This window comes from Apteryx mantelli, chromosome 12 (genome assembly GCF_036417845.1).
Source record: "Apteryx mantelli isolate bAptMan1 chromosome 12, bAptMan1.hap1, whole genome shotgun sequence".
Taxonomy (NCBI): Eukaryota; Metazoa; Chordata; class Aves; order Apterygiformes; family Apterygidae; genus Apteryx; species Apteryx mantelli.
The window spans coordinates 18,827,239-18,847,108 of NC_089989.1; the positions used below are offsets into that span (position 1 = coordinate 18,827,239).

General features: G+C 36.9%; 1 protein-coding gene across 7 annotated transcripts in view; it reads right to left on the bottom strand.

Annotated features, from left to right (window-relative positions):
• FHIT (fragile histidine triad diadenosine triphosphatase) overlaps nt 1-19,870 on the bottom strand; it is a 624,994-nt gene that overhangs the window by 570,725 nt on the left and 34,399 nt on the right. The gene's annotated exons all lie outside the window — the stretch shown is intronic.

Consider the following 19,870-nt stretch of genomic DNA (forward strand, 5'->3'; position numbering starts at 1 on the left):
GAAACATTTATGTGAATATTTCATCTTATACAACACTGTTTCCAGCATTTCATTCCAGCTACATTTTATACTATTCACTATATTTATACCTGAATAAATTAATGATCTAAAACATCTATTGCTACATATCAAAATACACGTGAAACAACTGGATCAGGCCTCCATTGACACATCAGGTTATATGCAGTATGAACCACAATCAAGAACTGAACCCCGAGATCAGTTTTCCAGTTTTGAATTCACTGATTTTTAGTTAAGTTTGTCCTAAAAAACCGAAAACAAGTATATTTCACAGAATTAAGCAATCAAATAAAGTCAAGACCACAGAAACAGCTCCACAAACTGATGCTTTCTGTTCATCCTATCTAAAAGATTTTGAACATGAGATCACATCCCACTTGCAAAGCCACAAATGAAGCCACTCTAATGTGGCTGAAGAAAGCTTAATTGTTGCTTTGCAAAGAGAAGGAGCATTTCAAGCCATTTCAGATTTTATTCAGTTCCCATAATTACACATTTGTCAAAGATCTTTCTTTTCCTTTTTATATCTGAAAGCTCTAGAAAAGAGACTAAATGTCCAGACAGGCTGCCTTTCTGCTGTGTTTCCAGTTAGTGTGACTATTGTGAAAGTAATTTAAATAATGGAGACCGAAGCAGAAGTTTTAAGGACACAAAGTAGAAATTGCCACAGTTTATCACATCATTGGCATATTGTTCTTCATTACTTCTTTAAGCAGGGTTAAAGTAGTTAAACTGTCAGTGTAAATACCAACTAAACCAAACCAGCTGCTTATTCTTGATTTGACACAGTATTTTTAACAAATGAGATACATTTGCTATCCATGGGTTGTTAGGCACAAAAACATAATTAACCAACTCATAGGCTCTAAAGAACTTACCACCTGCCTAAGTCAATTCTTAAATCAAGTCACATAATGAAAAGAAAAAGCAAAAGTTCAATACATTAAGTCTCACAGCTGGTAACACTGGTATGCCAGAGAAGTAGAAACCTCTAGCAAAACAGGTATCTCAAATGTATGTACAATGGAACAGATTGCAATACATATTTCAAGTGTTTCCTTGCTTCAAGTGTTTTTATTTTTTAAGACAGAGACTTTCAAGTTATTCTAATACCTGCACTCAAATGGCAAAGCAGATTTATTTTAGTAGGTAGAATCCATGTAGTAAGCTAGAGCTTCAAAAAACATATGTGCTCTTGACAAGCTACACGTAGCCAAAATACCTATCATAATTGTAAGGAATAATTCTGGATACATTTGTCTATATGTTACAATAAGTAACAAATACAGAGGCCTCCATATTTACAAATTTAGATCATTTATAATGATTTCAAATCCTGAGTTTGTTTTCTACTTGTAGATTTCCTTTTCTGATGTCAAATTAGAATGATCTCATAATGTTAGTCACTAATGTAGTTTTTTTTAAATAGCAATCCCTATAATTAAGTACCAACAAGAAAAAGCAGCAAAATGACCTCAGGACAGATCAACGCAAAAACTAGCTGCAGATCAACTCCAAGCTGCATCCAAACCTCCCTGCAGTAGTGTTCCAGGGAGAACACAGCAGAACTTCTTACTACTTCTGATCACATACATTAAATCATCTCAAATACCATAGCTGACGACTATTTCAGTATCCCACACATGCATCTTTGAAGAGGCTCAAAGGAGGTGAACTGAACAATTACACCCAAAAAGCTCTAAAAAGAGACAGTCTGATTTACATTCTTAGCTTATAAACAAAAACTGCCTTTGTAAAAGCTTTAGTTCTGTTACCACCAACCCACTCCAAAACATGAATATTGCACAAGCAACTTTAATACCCTGCAGTTGCAGCAGCAGGAACCAAAAGTTTCTATGAAACAGTTAGCTTATGTATATCATTTGTATGCAGTTTTGCTTCTTAAACTACTGAATACAACTACACAAAGTAATTTGAGGTCTTTCCCCCACACATGCTTTTTAAAAGACCTCCAAAAAAACCCACAGTATTATAGCAGAGTAATAGTAAAAGCAAATGTTACTATTCAAAACAAGTTTCTATGAAACCATGTTACTAGTAAGGCAATTAGAACAAGTTAGAAATAACTAAGTATTATACACCAAGTGCTGCTTTTATTGCAGGAAAAAATATTCTAAAATGAAAACAGGAAGATCAGATTTGTTTTAAATTTAATCAAAATGAGAACAGTATCACAAAATATTTTATTTGCTACCTAAGCTACCAATTCTGCTAATACTTACACACCTGCTTATCTTTGGACACCTGATTAGTTCCCTTGGGATCAGCCCATAAATGTTACAGGACCAGACAGAGAAGTGCACTTTCCAGTCTTAGTTCTTTTTGTCTGTTACAATAGATTACTCCTCTCTGTCCACTGGCCTAACTTTAAGCTCAAACTTTAAAGTCTGTTTAGACACCTATTTTAAGACATAGGAGAAAAAAGAAAGTTTTGAGTTCTATACATAAGATGAAAAATAGAAATTAATATCAGGTTTAAGGAAATGGAAAAATTACTTTTTTTTTTAAATAAGCAGTAATGGCATTTTTTGCTTTCAAAGGACAAATTATCCCAGGGTCAAAATAGGAGTTCAATATGACTGTGCACTAATGAGTTCATTTACATAAACTTTAGAAAATTGTAAGTACCACAACTAAGCAAAATTTAGTCCCAACAGAATTTACCAAAAACAATAATTTTCTTTTATCAAAATAAATACTTAGTATATTCTATCATCAATAATTCATCCCTTGCAAAGAAGTTAAATTTAGAACTGTATTTTGAGTTGTTTTTGAAACTAGTTGTGACAACTCGTCATAGCATTTCTCACCAAAAGATCGGCCACCCAGTGTCAGTTATTTGATTCAAAAGTTTGGAGAAGTTGCATCTTTGTTTCAGCCCGACAACTTCAGCGATCGGGGAAAAAGGCATGTTTTCCTGTGCGCTGCTCTTCCTCAGAGGAAGAAAAAACACCAGCAGTGACCTCTTGCTATCCGTAAGCATCCACAAAGCCCACTGCTCATTTAAAGTCAGTCTCTCAGGAGACTTCTTACCTGACAGTGTTGAAGGATGGCAGTTAAAACTATAAGCCACTGTTATATTCTTAAATGTATTTCTTAAAATAACTATTCAGACGCACAGTGGAAATTCCTTCAATTCATCTGTCTCGATTTGTCCCCATTATGATTTCAAAAAATAAAATACTAAAGAAAAAAATCAGGATTTTTTTGCAGGTTTATTCTTAAAAGCATTCAGAAAAACACTCCTAGTGTCGCTGAGGAATCTTCTCTTCTAAATATTGCACTGCACATCACTACTTTACCTCCGTATGCTGATCACGGCTCAACACCAGAATAGCAAGTCCTCTCTGCAGAGCTGCCAGAACTGTCCTTGGGAGCTGCATTTTAGACTTTCGCGGGTAGGTAAAACACGATACCATGTTTACTTTGTGAATATATTAAGGCAGAATATGCTTCAAATCTAGACACAACTGAGCTCCAGCACCAAAGTTTACAACCAGTTTCTCTAAACAGAAAAAGTATTTTATAAAACAAGTATTCACTTAAATTAAAAACTAGGAGTCTGAGCTTGGTTTAAAAAAAAAAAAAGTCTTATGTTCCTTGCTCTTCAACAAAAATGAAACGTAGGCAACATTAAAGCACATCGGCAGCCTACGTAACTTGGCCATGCTAGCTACCTTTCTGCGCCGTCCCTTCGGGGCCATGCGAAGGCAGCAGCGGCAGCGCGGCCTCCGGAGAGGCTCCGAGGCGCACGCCGAAGCCGCTTTCCCCTCTGCGCGCCATGAAGGGAGCCAAGGACAACTGCTCAGTTCACTTCAGTTACGTGCCCAGCAAGAGAAAAATATTAATAGTCATAGTTTGAGGGACAAGACATGACAGATGACACTGCCGAAATGGCCATAGAACAAACAAAATGAGCACACTGATATGATACATGTAATTACTGCCTTTTACCAAGGCTAGATAAAAAAGCTTTTCCTTCCCACAGCTGATGAAGCTTTTCTCGCTTGGGCCAGAAGAACAGTGAGAGAAAAGTAACAAGCAACACAAGATCCTCATTAAACAAACATTCTTATATTACAGCAGTATGCAGGGATATGCCCGGCTAAAAAACCCACAGATTTACTTTGGTGCTAGCAAAAGCCCAGTTTATTTCATCTCCTTTCAGAAAAACTTAAACATCATTATACAGACAGCTTATCATAGAATTCAGGCATTTTCCCCTGCCATAATGAAATTATAGATTAGTTTACAACAGCATTAAGTGTAGGACTCAGTTTACCATTTTGCATTTAATGAAAGCTCCAGCTCCAATCTTGCAAAGTTTTTTTTTTCTTAATATATGTATTCAACTTCATACAGGTGAGGCATTCCACTGGGAAGGCTGTTTTGCAGATGCAGTAACAGCTGGAATAAGCCAACATTAATTTGAAACACATACTTGTTAAAATAGTTAGAATGGGTTTTCATTTGCGTTTAACATCACTTTTTAGGCACGAAACACATTATTAACATAAAAACTCCAATGGTAAGTTAGATGTGCTGCCAAACCAAAGGAATAATGCTTTTCTCTGTTCATTTTTACTTTCCAGATTTCTATTACTGATCTGCTAGATTGTTACATTCCTAGAATAAACATAAATAGGAACCACATGTTTCTCAGCACTTATTCTCATTTAGTTTTTGAACCATACTTTTTCCCTTCAGCTCAGAGTGCTTTTTCCATACAGGAAGCAGAAACTATCTGACTGAAGTATCATAGATGCTGTAAAACATTATACTCAAAGCATGACAACAAAACAATTTCTGACCATTTTGCTGTTCATAAGTTACCATACTCAGCAGCCATTTGAGCAATCATACCATCACAAGCTTCTCATCCTGCCCTTAAGTTACAGTAATCAATAGGCTATTTTCCCTAATTTTTAGTCTATAGGAAATTCAGTTTTCCTCTACAATTTTCAGTTATCAGGGCTTTCTTTTGAGTAATTTTTACATGTTGTAATTCCTGTCTAGTGACAGATCTACTGCAGCAAATCAGAGTATTAAGAAAACAAATCCTTTATCATAGGTAAAAATTTTGGAGAAGAATTCTTTTACTATGGACACTTCATGGGCTTGTGTTAAGAAACAAGATTAACCGGAGAAAAGAAAACAAACTTTGAGCTACAGCACTAATCCAGTGTCTCTTTTGATGCTCACTCTTAGTAGTAGGTCCTGGTTTTCCCAAAACCAAGTGCTTTGATGAAATCCTTTCCTCCTTTGCTTTAGGAAGTCTTACACCTATCAGCAGCCAGGGCTTAACATGAATAAAAGACATTGAATGGTGCAAGTACCTTTGAAAACCCTGAGGGCTGTAGCAAACGAGGAGGAAGAGAAGGAAGCCCTTTTATAAACCCCAGCAAACCGGGATCACTGGTACGTGATCAGCAATCAGTGAAGTTCAGACACAAAGAAAGGGTGAAATAACTTACCACCATCTACCCACAAAAATCAAAGCCTCATATTTACCTTGATACCATCATGCCAAAATAACTAATATGATGACAGATAACTGCAAAGGCTATTCAAATTGTGAGTTGTGCAGTGCTCAGCCTCACTGAGCTAGCATAGTCATGCCAACAGACTACACAGAAACCATGCAGTTAGAGCTGCGTCTAGCCATCTTGGCAGCTAGGTACCCATTCACACCTAAGCTGCATAGCATGGATTACAGCAAAATTTCCAGAAAAAGGCATATTACACAACTGAGTGTGCTCAGAAACACTAAGGAAGGAATACCAGGATAAGCTTTCAGCATATTGTATGATTATCTGACATAATAAATTTTAAATGCTTGAAGCTTGGGAGCTCTTCAAGAGTTCTTATTTTTTCCATAACATGCTGTCCCTTCAGAGTTAAAAGACTCTGCCATAGAGTTACAAAGTATCTACCGGATCACAAAAAAGGATTATTAAAAAATAGTTTTGGTGGAAATATAGGAAAGTTGGGTATTAAAAAAAGATATTGCAGCACAGAGAAATATGAACTGCACTTCAGCTGTTCTGCTTAGAAGACATATCAGAGAATTTTCTGACTGTACATGAGAAATACCCTAAAGATATGGGCTGGACAGTGACAGTTATTTACATCAAGTTGCAGGGTAACGTGAAGTTACTCTGAAGTTTCAATCTAAAGCATGATTTTAGATTTCGGTTCCTTAATAAGTGTCCCTCCTACTTTATTTTCCTTTATGTAAAGAGCAAATTTGAGTGCCTGTGAACACTCAGCCAGATGGCCTAAAGCCAAACACAAAATGGGCAGAAACTCTTCTCTTCCTTTCCCACATTATAGTAGCTCATTGTCAAGGAGCGAAAGCCAAACAGCAATACATAACGAGAGGGTTTGGCTTTTTTGTGAATCGATTACATTATAGTTCATCTCAATCCCAGATTAAATGCCTTTATAGAAGCTTCATAAAACAAAACTACCGAATCTTCATTTCCAGCCTTGAAGAAACATAAGTATTACAGAGCCTCAAAAGAAAGAAACCATTTTCAAATGAATTAGGATATGAAGCTGGATTTTCAGAGACAATGTCTAGTCTAATAACTGAAAACTAAATAGAGCATTATCTTCAGAATAATCTTAGACTTTGCTTACTGCCTAGACAAAAAGCCAAAACCTAGGAAAACCAGTATCAAGTTGGTGAACTACCATAATATACACTTACATAAGGCCAAAAACAAGGTATGAGAGAGAGTAGAGACTAGGAGAAGTACAGAAAGGTCCATCAGTCTCCTTATTTCTCAGAAAAGGTCAGTTCTCTGAACACATTAACCCAGATGTTAAGAAATTACAGCATTTGACACTGTAAAATTCAGTTTAATTAAATTAGATGAGAATGTCATATCACATGATTTTCCTACTTAAAATTTTAGCACTCAGTAATGCACTTGTTGCATGACCTTAGCAGCAGCAATGCTCCACAAAGAGCAGGTTGTGCCACTATTATATACTGTGCACAGGTGTTGCATTAGTGGCAATGAGCAACCAGGAGAGAAACTTGTGTGGCATTTCAAGAAACTTTACGCACAAAACCAACCCACCCACCCAAATAAACACATCTTACCTGCAAGGAAATATCAGTTTTCACATCAGGCATTTTGGTGCATAAAGTCAAGTGCTGCTATTTAAGAGAATGAGTGATGAATTGTAACCCCAGCATCATTCATTAGACAGAACTGCACTTAACTTGGATTAACTGGATTGAGTTTCAGGATTGAAATAAGTTACTTTTTATTTCAAAACAGCTTCCAATACTTCTATAATACTACTTTGTCCATCATAACAGACTTCATTTCAAGATTTCAAAGCATTTTTATAAATGTTGAGCCCATTTTGCAAATGCAAAAGCTGTATCAAACACCCAAGCATCCCATTTACTACCGAGTATAATAGCAGGGCACACAGGGATGTAAATCAAACCCAAGTAAGTTTAATATATTGAAATTCAGCATAGCAAGGGTGAACTCTTCAGCACCTTTTTTGTCTTCGCAAGCTCAGCAAGTTGCATCTTTACTACACAACAGCAATAAGGTATCTGTGAAATAGCTTCCATTCCTCTGTTGTGGAGCATGCAACCACACAGTGGTTCTGGCAGGAATCCCACCTAAAGGGCTCCTAAAGCAGAGCAGTCCACTATCAGACATACGGTGCTCCTCTCCCTTGGCTACTATTACACAGCCTCAGTGCAGAGGATTTATATGGCTCCAACAACAGTTGTAGCTACATGCCTCAGTCATTAGCATATTTATCTTCACAAGAACCTGTAACATACAAAATGCTGTTTTTTATGAAGACAAAGAGATGAGCCACTTCCCCCCCCCCCCAAAAAAAACCATCACAGAATGCTTGTTATGGAGTAGATATATAAATTCATGTCTCCCAAATCCCAGATTGTCACTCCAATGTGTCACTCCAAGGCCATTTCATTTTGAGTTGAATGATTGTCTCTGTTGCTGCAGATACTAAAAAGCAAAGAAAGAGCAGACCTCTTAAAAAGATAAGCTGGCAGTTCCTGGTACACTCACTTTCCTCAACCCTTGAAAAACCCTTTACAAGTTCTGCTTTGGGTTTGGGAGTATTTGTGAGCATGACAGAGGAGGGTTTTTTGTGAGCGCGATTATGGCATTGTTCCCCCCTCTGCCCCCACTCCCCCAAAAGGCCACAGAAGTTTCCATCAGCATTGTATGCTTTCCATCAGAACTCCTTTTTTTCCCTAAGACCTCATCTAAAAGTAGTAGTGTGACAGCTGAAAAAAATTCTGCTGCTGCAATCCAGGTAGTAGTTTGGGTGCGCCTAATCTCAGCATCTCTTAGGAAATCTGCAGGTTTATGTGGGACTCCCGCCAAACTCATTGGAATAAGTCTCAGAGTAATGCGAGAAGAAACTCTGCATTCCCTAACTCATCAAGACACACAGCACAATATGATCTCCTGAATATAAGCCAGCACTATTTCTGTAACAAAAATTTAGAGGACTTCAGACATCAACTGAAACTTCTTTATAGGAAGTGAAACAGAAAATGCAATGCCAAGAAGTATAAAAGAGTCTGTTATCCTGGGTTTGAGAAAGAGATCATTTGTACAGTCACATATTTAAAGACCTAGAAACTCACTATGGTTTTTAAATACCTGTCAGCCTCATTACTACCCTCCAAGAGTTAATTTGTTTTCTGTCATATCAACAAAACTAGAGGTGGATTCTCTCAAACAGAATATTTTACTAGTAAGTTTCTTCAGCTAAAGTAATATCTTTTATTAATAAGAGTGAAAACAGTTAATGGGAACCAGGCTTTTTTTTTTTCCTCTCTCTCTAAATCAAAAGTGGTGATTATACAGCTTCCGTAATTGGAATCAAAAGGACATATCACCAAACGACCTTTAAAAACTTTTGACAAATGTCTTTTTCACTCATTTTTTAAGTTATGCATCAGTGCTGAGCTAGATTAAGAAAAGTGAAATGAGAATCCTTTTTATAAAAAACTGAGACTAAACAACAACACTGGTTTTAATTCATACTTTGGCATACACAGCACAACCCCAGACAAACACTTTGCATTAAGACTTCTTCCTATCCATCTAGCTTAAGCCTTTCCTTTAGCTTGTATCCAACCCAAATGCAACTTAATTCAGTTGTCCATACTCAAAACTTGCATCCAAGTACCTACATAAAAGTTAAAACAGATTTGATCATTGCAATTCCATTTTGTGCACAGACCAAGCTTATAACTTGATTAGCTAAAACTTATTTCCAGCCACAAATAAATGATTTCGGAAGCACAGCCTAATGGTTAAGGCATGAGGCTGCAAATCCAGACATTTTGAAATAGAAACCAATTTCATCAGAAATCACTGAGTGACTCTGGGCAAGTTAATTAACCTCTCTGCAATCTCTGTGAAGTTGGGATAATACCTACCTCACAGTGAGGCTTAATTCATTAATACTTGTGAAATACCAGGAGATCCTCAGATGGATATGCTATAGAAATACAAACAAGCTTGGTCTTTCAAACAGTATTTTAAACTTAAGTCATATTTCAAAAAACACCTTCACTCAAGTAAAATGCCAATTTATGAGCAGTACGACTTTACTTGCACTGACGAGATATTCAATGCTATATAAAAAAATTCACAATAACTAAAAAGCAACCTTCTCTTCCTTCTCTTGTTCCTTCAGCTTTGCGCAGAATTACATTATTGCCTCTGTATTTGCAGAAGCCAGACGCTCGTCAGCTGCACCTACATACACTGCAATCAACTTTGAGCAGTTCCTCAGTCTGCCGGTGCACAGGAACGCCGAGTTCTGACTGCACAACTGTAAAATACATTTTCCCTGTAGTTCCAGGGCAGGAATTACAACATTGCACTATGCCTTATTTTTAGCAACATATTCTGTAACCCTCTGATTCTTATTTGTCTTCAAGAAGAGGGCAATAGCAAGTAGTTTATACCAAGAGCTATGGGGTTAGAGATGAAACCTGAATGGGCAAGATAATTGGCAGTAATCAAACCCAGTTAGCAGCACGGTGATTCAGGAAGAATGCAGGTTTTAAAGAAAATGCAGCAAGCATTACTAGAAACACGATTTTCTTCCAGCTGTTAGCATTTGGCAAACCCTTGGCAGCATGCTTGGACTTACAGCACTCAGACATCTCGAGTGGAGACAGGTTTTATGTCCCTCAAAACTCTAAAATCACACTAAAATGAGAAGTACTTCCAAGACCATCACATTTCCTGAAAACTGTACATCACTACTCTTAGACTGCCTGCTCACTATAATTAAACATGTTATTCTGCTTCTAAAGTCATTAATGCCTGCGCTTATTTTTAAGTTTGGTTTGTTTCTTTATATATTCCCAATGAGTACAATCATTTCACTGCACAACAAGCTGCTGCTACTGCATAAAAGGTTATATTTCAACAACTAGTGTTCTACTGAGCCTTTACAATCTCTAACATATTTAAGGTCTGGAAAGATGTCTACAATCCATTAAGTATGCTAAAAAAATTTCCTAAACAGTTGCTAATATAAGTATTGCATGTGGATCATTCAGTACATTTAATACTTTGACATCAGCACTGAAACTAATTTAATGGAAGATGGTTTTGAATAATGAGCATATTTAGAATGATCCACTATTTAAATGAAAAAAGATTTGATTCAAGATTTCCCCACACACACACTAAAGGAGACTCCATGGGAATTCATTATTTTAGCCTTTAATTTTAATCTGATAACAACAATTCAATCTATTAATAAGAGTTTCAATGGTAAGCAGTAATATTGCTCATAGCAATATTTTGTCACTTGTAGACAGACTAATCTGTTTAAAAGAAACAGTTCATTCAATTAAGAACAAAAGTATCATAACTACTTTGGTATGTTTTCAATAATAGTCCTGAAGGACTCTCATCTTACAGAAAATAGTTACAGAAACAGAGGCAACACTTCCAGTACAAATAAAATTATTTAACAAACACTGTGTTACCACCACATCTTTGTTCATGGCTCTAGTGAGTACGTTTCACAGAGTTATCCTTTAGCCCACAGTCAGCTCTATTTGGTCTTAATTCTATTCAGCAAGTTTTCTTCAAGCTACTTGAATCAGCTATGGAATGCAAGTACCCTCATTCAGTTTCAGCCATCCCTGTGACACCATCTAGCAAACGTTTTAGTGCTTGCGTGGTTCAAACAGGATGACAAAGTCTGAGAACAATAACTTAGACCACAAAAATGTTAGAAAATTCTTTTAATAATTCACTTACAGATGTCTAAGAGCTGGATTTTTATTCAGAAACAGATATGATCTATCAATTGTTTGACCATGTGCCAACACCCTCGAACCCAATCACTAAAGACCACTGGAAAAATAACTACCAGATCATAAATAAACGACCGGAGAAGTTCCCACCTACTTTATTTCAAAGATAAGGAGTACATTTTTTAAAACAAACTGACAAAAAGCTTGATGGTCCTCAGTCTACTACTAAGTATAGCAAAATCTCATCTTAGCAAGTGTGCCTTCTATTTTGACTATACTTTAATAGAAATATTATAGGGAATTGCATTAACATCTTAAAAGCTATAGCTTACAAATGATTCAATCTATGTTAGGCAAAAGAAAATTGCAAAAGAACTGAATGGCTGCAACCACACTTATTTAAATTTAGTCTCTGGCAATACATATCCGGAACATTGTCAAAATAGAAAAATTAATGCTTTGCCAGGTATTTGGAAGAGGCTATATGAAATATCATTGCAACATAACGTACAGATCATCATACACTCTACACTATTTTGCAGTCCCTTCAGAATGTCACAGCCATCCATAACTCTGAATATATCTTCATAATGCCTAAGAGGCTGGGACACATTTAGACAGAAGTATCGATCTCAGAACAGAACCGCAACCTATTTTATCAAGTTCCTGAATGCATTCCTCTTTCTAGAAGATTATACAAGTATCTCAAAGCTGAAAGAGCATTACGCTTTAGAGCTAGGATTTTTAAAGCAAGTGTTTGTATAATGCACATTAGCCACCTACACTGATGACGAACTTCCCCAAGCTTGGAAATCAAATGACTTCCCAACTTATCTTTGTCATTTCTGTTTTTGAAGTACTAATTTACAGTCTATAAACCTTTCTTCCTCCACTACTTTGAAAATGAGGATACAGTACTATGACAGAAATGCAAGTGAAGCAACTACCATTTTTTAGGGCAAGATGACTCCTTGGTTGGCCTACCAAAACATTTTATAGAAAACTAATTTTGTTAGTGATTAAGGAACATGAATAAGAATGGAACTTCTCCCCGCCTACGTCAAGTGTCACTGAATACCTCAGTACAACACTGATTGATTATAAATACTTGCTATAAATGCATAATAACAATCTGACAGCCTAAGACAAATGAACTACACAAGTATATCACTAATACTGATGGGAATGCTTGACTCTCTTCTGACGGAAAATAGTGTTTTTAAATGAAATATTTGCATATTTCTTTTCCTTGCTTCCTCCCCCTCCCCCCGTATTGAAAAACTACAAATTTCAACTGCATTTTAACCCCCTTAGGACTTAAAAGTTAGTTTTCAGGAGCCACAGTCCCCCAACTACTTACTTTTTGAACAAACTGATGGTAGTTCAGCAGATAAGACACCACAAATATGCAAAACCTGTGAACATTGCTTACTGAGGAGTGGAGGGTGCTCAATAAGCTGAAGGGAGTAACAAGTAGTTCTGCTATGAAAGGTAAAGGTATTAGGTAAACAAAACTAGAAATAAATTTATTTGTACATCAGTACTTTGAATGCTCTTGCTATCAACTTCATTGCAGTCCTAGTGCTTATCCATCCAAACAGAGGTTTCAACATTCACTCAATTCTTTTCCTAGTGCTCTGCTTGCCAGATTTCTAGATGCCTCTTCCAATTTTTAGCTTCCACACTTCTTCTGAATGAGGATCATTTATGGACTTCCACATCTGGAAACTTTTGAGGCTTAAGCATCTGCACAAGTTTTATCTGAGATGCCAGTATGGGATTAAGAGCAGAAGACCCATTCAGTAAAGAAAACGTAGCTTATATTCTTAGATCTTATGATTACAGTAGTCTTAATGCCAGTTTCTTTAACTGTAAACAAAATGCAACTTTATTTTTACAGATTAAAAGCCATCTCCAAACTTCAGTTAAACCCTTGCAAAACGGTGTTATCACAACTTCTTGTAAAATAATTCAACTCAGTCCCTACCCGCCAGTCTCACTACCTTGCTTTTACACCACTACCTTGCTTTTACACAAATAGCCAAATCTGCTTGAGTCTTCCTCTGCTCCATTCTGCTATTTATGCCTATCCCAACTGCAAAGCAACTGAACACTAGACAAAGTAATTCCAGTATTTGCATTAAAACTCATTTCCATGAAGATCTGTCACTCTCCCAAAGAGTTCAGAAGCATGTCAAACTGGAGAAGAGCAGTGGCAACTACTTTTGTATTGCTTCTGAACAAAAAGAATTACAGGAAACTTCCTTGAAAAAATTAAGCCACCAACCAAACCAAAACTCTAAGTCAAACTTTGAGCAGTAGGTCACATTTTTAAACTGTTATAGTTTATTAACTAACAGTAAATGGTCACACTATTCATGAAAAAGCCTAATTTCCAAAGGTTAGACAAATGTTTCCATTTGGCCATGAATTACTGTGAAGTCACCCTGTACCTTACTACAAATTTCAAAGAAAGCACAATCAAAGTGAGCTGAATTAATTGCAGATCACTTAATGTGAAAGAACATTCAGGAACTAGCAGAGCTTTCAGGAAATAATAAGCAACAGAAAAATTTTGCCGCTGTTAACTGTGCTGAACAATACAGCAGTTTTTTTTAATCTCCCCCTTTAGGACTTCTTCCGTCCTACCCAGTACTCTTGGAATACCCTTCCCAGTTCTGTTCATCCAGTCTCTACCTCCTTCAAACAAGCAATTGCCAAAGCATTTCTGAAATACATTCATGAAGATGAACAAATATTGGGTTGTGGGGCATCTCCACTATAACCATGTGGTTTGTGTAGGCAACCATTTAAGTGTGTAGCAGTGACCCGCACCCAATTCCTTACTCTTTCCCCCGGCTATACATTAGAAGCCCAACCGTCTGTCAAATCCAAAGAAAGCCCTTTGGGCCCAGAAATACTGTTTTCTACAACATCTTTCAAGAGAATTAAAATGATAAAAAAAAGATGTTAGTAGCAACCAACTACTCATTTCAATATCAGACTTCTGTTAAATTGTGTTATCAAGTTAGAACAGTTGTGTTAGCATAAAACCAGTAAGTCATGTAACACTAAATGATCCTAATACTAACCTGATTTTCCTCAAAATTCTTGAGTAATATACATGTTAAAAACTTAAAGCTAGTAAATGTAATATTTTTCATTTTCACTGTACTCTACGATCTTCTCATACTCTTGACCAACATGCAGACATCTATTGGTTTGGGAAATTTTTTTTATATTAAAACCTGTTAATACTAGTAAACGAAGCATATGTTTAGCTACAAAAGGAATTACCCTGCTAGAATTACCTTGCTGAAATAAGTCAAGTAAAAACACAACAAAGTGGATTTTGACATTTCATATTTAGTTGAATACCATTACTGCGCAGGCAATCACTGTCTCTTACATATAAATTAGCAGCCTACCATCTGTCAAGTGTTCAGATAATCACAGGGTTTAATGCACAATATGGTTATTAGAATGTGACCTGACAAAAAGAAAAAGAACACAACCTAATTTGGACTACGAAATCTATGATCTCACTTCCAAATGACAGTTTGACAAGCTATTATTCTGCATTTTGGCTTCTACAGTAAAAGCAATTTTACGCATATGTAATTCTATTAGTCAGAGCCAACTGTCTGTGGAAGATGACTTTAAACTATAAAATTTGCTTGGTCATTCAGAATTTTGAACCCATTCTTACACAAATATTTGCACCATGAATAGGAATCTAATGATCTGTACATGCACACCTAGGAATAAAACAAATCACCAAGCAAAATAATCCTTTGTGATGCTGCCATTAACTAGAGTCCTCAGGTAGATTTTCAGGAAAGTATGCAAGAAGTCGTTACATCTATTAATTACCTACATACCAAATGATGTTCATCCTTTTCAAGCGTAGAGTACGGGACACTTGTATATGGAATCTATTTCACATCCTGCTGTGGCATCTCCTAATGAGTGCCATTAATGATTACTTTTTATTTAGAATATTGGTTATGTCCTATCTTTAGGGCATATTCATGTATAATACATTGCTTTCACCAAGGGGAAGAGTGCTAACAGTTGGCTTTAATCAAGACCACTAAGAAAATCCTATTATTCTCTACTGATAGAAAACTGTACCTGGCAAGCATCATGTGCCTCTGGCGCTCCCATTTTTCTATGCATCTCAAATACATTGTTAATGCGCCAGTAAAATACATTTCCAAAGCATATACTTGTCCACTAAAGATTACTTCAAAGTGTAAAATGCACGCTTGCGAGAGGTGAAGTAATTGTCTTCAGACAAAAACATTAAGAAGGTGACAAAACAGGAATTTAACACAAGCAATTACATTACTGCAGAGCTTCAGTGAGATAATAACTATATAATAAGTAAAAACAAACAAGTGAGGCAAACTACATTTCTTTATTTGAGCCTCCACTGAGCCTCTATTATTTTAACTTTCATGTTTTCTTTAGTCATGAAAAGTGATATATTCTCCTGTTGTGTTGGCTCAATACACTTGAGTCGGTGCACTGAACCTCTGCAGAAGAAAATCATGGGATCAGCTTGGCAGTGTCATAAACGCATGGACACGAAATTTAAGAACAGCGATAGATTTTTCAAGCTTTAGTTACACAAGAACCTGCCTCAATAATAAAGGATCATGAACGACACCAGAAGGCAAGAGAAATGGGACCATGGTTTATGCAAGGCCTGTCAGCATTTCAAAGTGTAACACTACTTAGAGCTATACAGAACAGCACTTAGAGCTCTGCTGTTCTGATTACCAGTTTCTAATAAGAGGGAAATAAGAAAAGAGAAAACCACAAAGAAGGAAAATTTAGACTTTTACATTCAGTTTTTCCACATAGTACAAAAATTTCCCTATTAAATGCCAGAAAATATCAATTACACAAGATAAACATCATAAAATACCATTTTCTAAAGCACTCAAATGACCTATGAGCCTTATCCTTGTTTTGAAAGATCACACAATCTAATTACCATGCATGTCACCAAACTCTCAAATACCTAATGATGCACATAGTAGGATTTATAAAACATGCTTAGCTGTATCATCAGAAGCTGTAATTGCTTTGCAAAACTGGCTCTTACTACTCATGAGCCTAAGAGTTTGTCTTCATGGGGAAGTTACTCTATGACAAACAAAGGTAAGAATAAGCATGATAAAAACTGCTAATTCTCTGGATAAGCCTCTTGGTGTGCATTCAGTCTGAGGTGGTGCATTAGACAAAAGCATTTTAGATTAGTGTGCACTAAAAATGTTTTCCTGAGGAATGACCACAGAGTAACCAGCGAACAGTGAATTCAGTCCTTCTTACTGTTCATTGAACTCAGTGTTAACCTTATTGAAAATCAAGCCTCTCCCAAAATTGGGATTTAAACTCTTCGGTCAGGTACACCTGAAAATTTTACCCTCAGTTTTAACCGTATGGAGCATTATTCTAACAGCAACTGATAACTTCTGATTTCAGGCTATAACTAGAAAGCATTATGCAACTAAGATGCAAATCTGAGAGAATTGCATGAAATTGTATTTGCCTAGTTAGAGCTATTAAGGTTTGACTCTTGGGGCAGGCTTGGATTAAGACTAACACTAAAGTTAACTTTCTATGATGGCTGCTAATTGCGAGCTACTCAAGTGATAGCAGAAAGCACATCTCCATGACCACAGCTGCTAAATCACACCCCATCAGCTTTACTGCTGTACACACCACTTCCAACAGAATGGAGTTGGTCAGCCTTAAATAACAATGCAGGTGATGGTTGTAAGTCACAGTCCTCAGAAGGACACTCTGTAAATAACCATAATCCCAACCGGAAGTTCTAGAAACACCACATGTCACCTCAGGCGTAACGCTTCTGGAGTACAGCCTCTGCTCCACTTCCAAAACTTGCAGCCTGTGCTGGCAGACATGTGGCTCGGGAACAAAGCAGTCTTCTGGGTCAAAGACCAAGTGAGGAGAGGGAAGTTTCCCCACAGATGGTGTAGCTCTCAGGTGGAGGTGCAGCAACAGCAGGGCTTGCTGAAGATGGACATTGACACTTCATTCAGGAACCAGCCAAAATTATCAGTCAGTTCTACCGAACTGCACGTGACTTCCTCCAGCACCACCCGGGACCAGCTTCCTCACGACAGCACTACCCTGGGACAGGCTGCACACTCAGGAAGGACCAGCGCTACGCCAGAATATGACAGAGCCATAGAAAAAGACGACCTACCACCGTTCTTGACTTGGAGCTGGGGAGAATACCTTAGGTATGCTAAATATCAGGTACTCCTTTTTCTTTAGAGGCAAACTTTTTTTTAAAACGGGAATTCTGTGGATAAAGTTCAGATATTCCAAATCATTTTCTTGTGTTTGTTTGCACCAGTGAAGAATTAGTAAAAGGAAAGAGGAAAGGAAAAAACATGTCAAAACACCTCAAAACCTACTATTTTCAGGACATGAATAATTCTTACTCCTTGAATCCTGCAAACAAAGCTGAGGAAAGGTTACAGGCTTCTAGGATAATCTACTTTACTGACTTTGTTTTCTGAGACAAAAACACTCAAAGATACTATATTTACATTGGTCCCCCACCTTCATTTCTTTTCTAAGCAACTGACACATAAAAGCTGTATATCATTTTCACCTGTGGGAAGGTGTCATTTTAAACATTCAGTATATCATCTTTTAATTTTCTTTTGCAATATAAGAAAGTGTTTTCATGGGGAACAAGTGTCCTCATCTGATCCAGCTTAAGATTTGAGATGAACTTGCAAGTTCTTCGGCCTATACTATTCAACAGGGCATCTATATTTTCAGGGTTCACCCATCTCACCTACTCTCCTTATTCTCTCATGGGAGCAAGAAATTGAATACAGTAGTATCAGCACTGGAGCAATCAAAGACAACACAAGTTTCCTCACTGAGGAAACCCACTCATTTGAAATAATTTCTCACTGGACCAAGAGAGAGGGGTAAATGAAGGATATGTCTGATTATCCCAAATTAACCAAAATACTAGGACAGCAGCTGACCTGAAATAGCATATTACTGCTACCAAAACAAGTGACAGTGAGAATACCTTCGGATGGTACGATGTGCAAGGAAAATACTGTAGGTGAGAGGAAGGAAAACACACTTTAAAAAACCACCTTTGGTAATCAAAGCAGCTTCATGCTTTTCTCTTCCTCAAAATATTCTGGTATTAGCAACTGCCTGAACATTTGCCTCTCTATAATAATTTTATTCCTAACAAGATCAGAGAAAATGATTTATTCCACCCCCAGTCTTCCTACATTTGAACATCATCCTATGGGACACTGGGTTTCTGCATTGCTTTTGGCCATCTGATATTATATTACTGCAGCCTTCCTGAGAAGGAGCCAGAAAAAAAAATTCAAAATAATTACATTAATGCTGGGAATCAAAGTTTATTGACTTTCCCTTGAGCTATAATACCAAAAAGCTGGTTACAGAAGTTGCCAACTTATTTAATGATACCACCAACTCCTCCCTGAACTTGTCAAAATATCTTCTGAAAAGTCTGAAAAGTTTTTGATGTGTAGTAACACAGTAACATAGCAATTTCCTAAAGTCTGCAGTTCCCATCATCAACTCTCATTCATCTGAATACTGAACATACATCTTATCTGCCTCTGTCCCTTCCACCCATTTCTGCCTAGCAAAACACTGAAAAACACTGTCATTGTAATAAAAACCTTCAAGGGTGCTCTGAATTGTCGCATTCTCAAACCTACATCTCATTTTGACATCTCAAGTATGTCCTACTTACTGTGCAACACCTATGAAAAGCTTTTATTGGAGTACAGTTCTAATAAAAGTAAACACCTTATACCCTTCTGGTAGCTTGCTGTGAGAAGTTTACAACATGATATTGTGCAGTAAAAATGCTGCAGTGGGCAGTCTCCATGCAACCATTATCCTTCTCACTGTTTTCACTCACACTGACCCTTATCAAGCAAAAAGGGCTACCTATACACGTATTTGTCCAAAAATGTCTTTGAAATACCAATATTATTACTTTCCCCTATGCCCTCCTTTAGAGGGCAGGGCTCCCCTTCCCCCAAACTTTTTTTGTCCTAAAACAATAGTGTCAGTAATGCCTTTTGCCCTCCTTCCCCTTTTAAGTAACTTAGAATTCAATGTGTATTTTGGGGGAAACTATTTATTGGGCAACTGAAAACTGGAGAAAGATGACCAACCCTACTTTTTCCACAAGGGTCAGCTGTTCACTATAAGATATCGCCTCAAAAAAAAATAATACATACAAAAAACCCACAAGGTGACAAAAATAAGGTATATAATTACTTTAAAGAAGTTGTAGATAATCAACTTCCCTTTCAACATCAATTGTGAGCATGATATGGAGCACTTTTACTGTAAGTCTCTCTTCTAAAGAGCCTGGAGAGTCAAGTAATCTCAGGATACAAGTGGGAGCTGAGAACTCATTATTGTTAATTCTAAACAACATACTCTTCTGAACAACATGCAGTT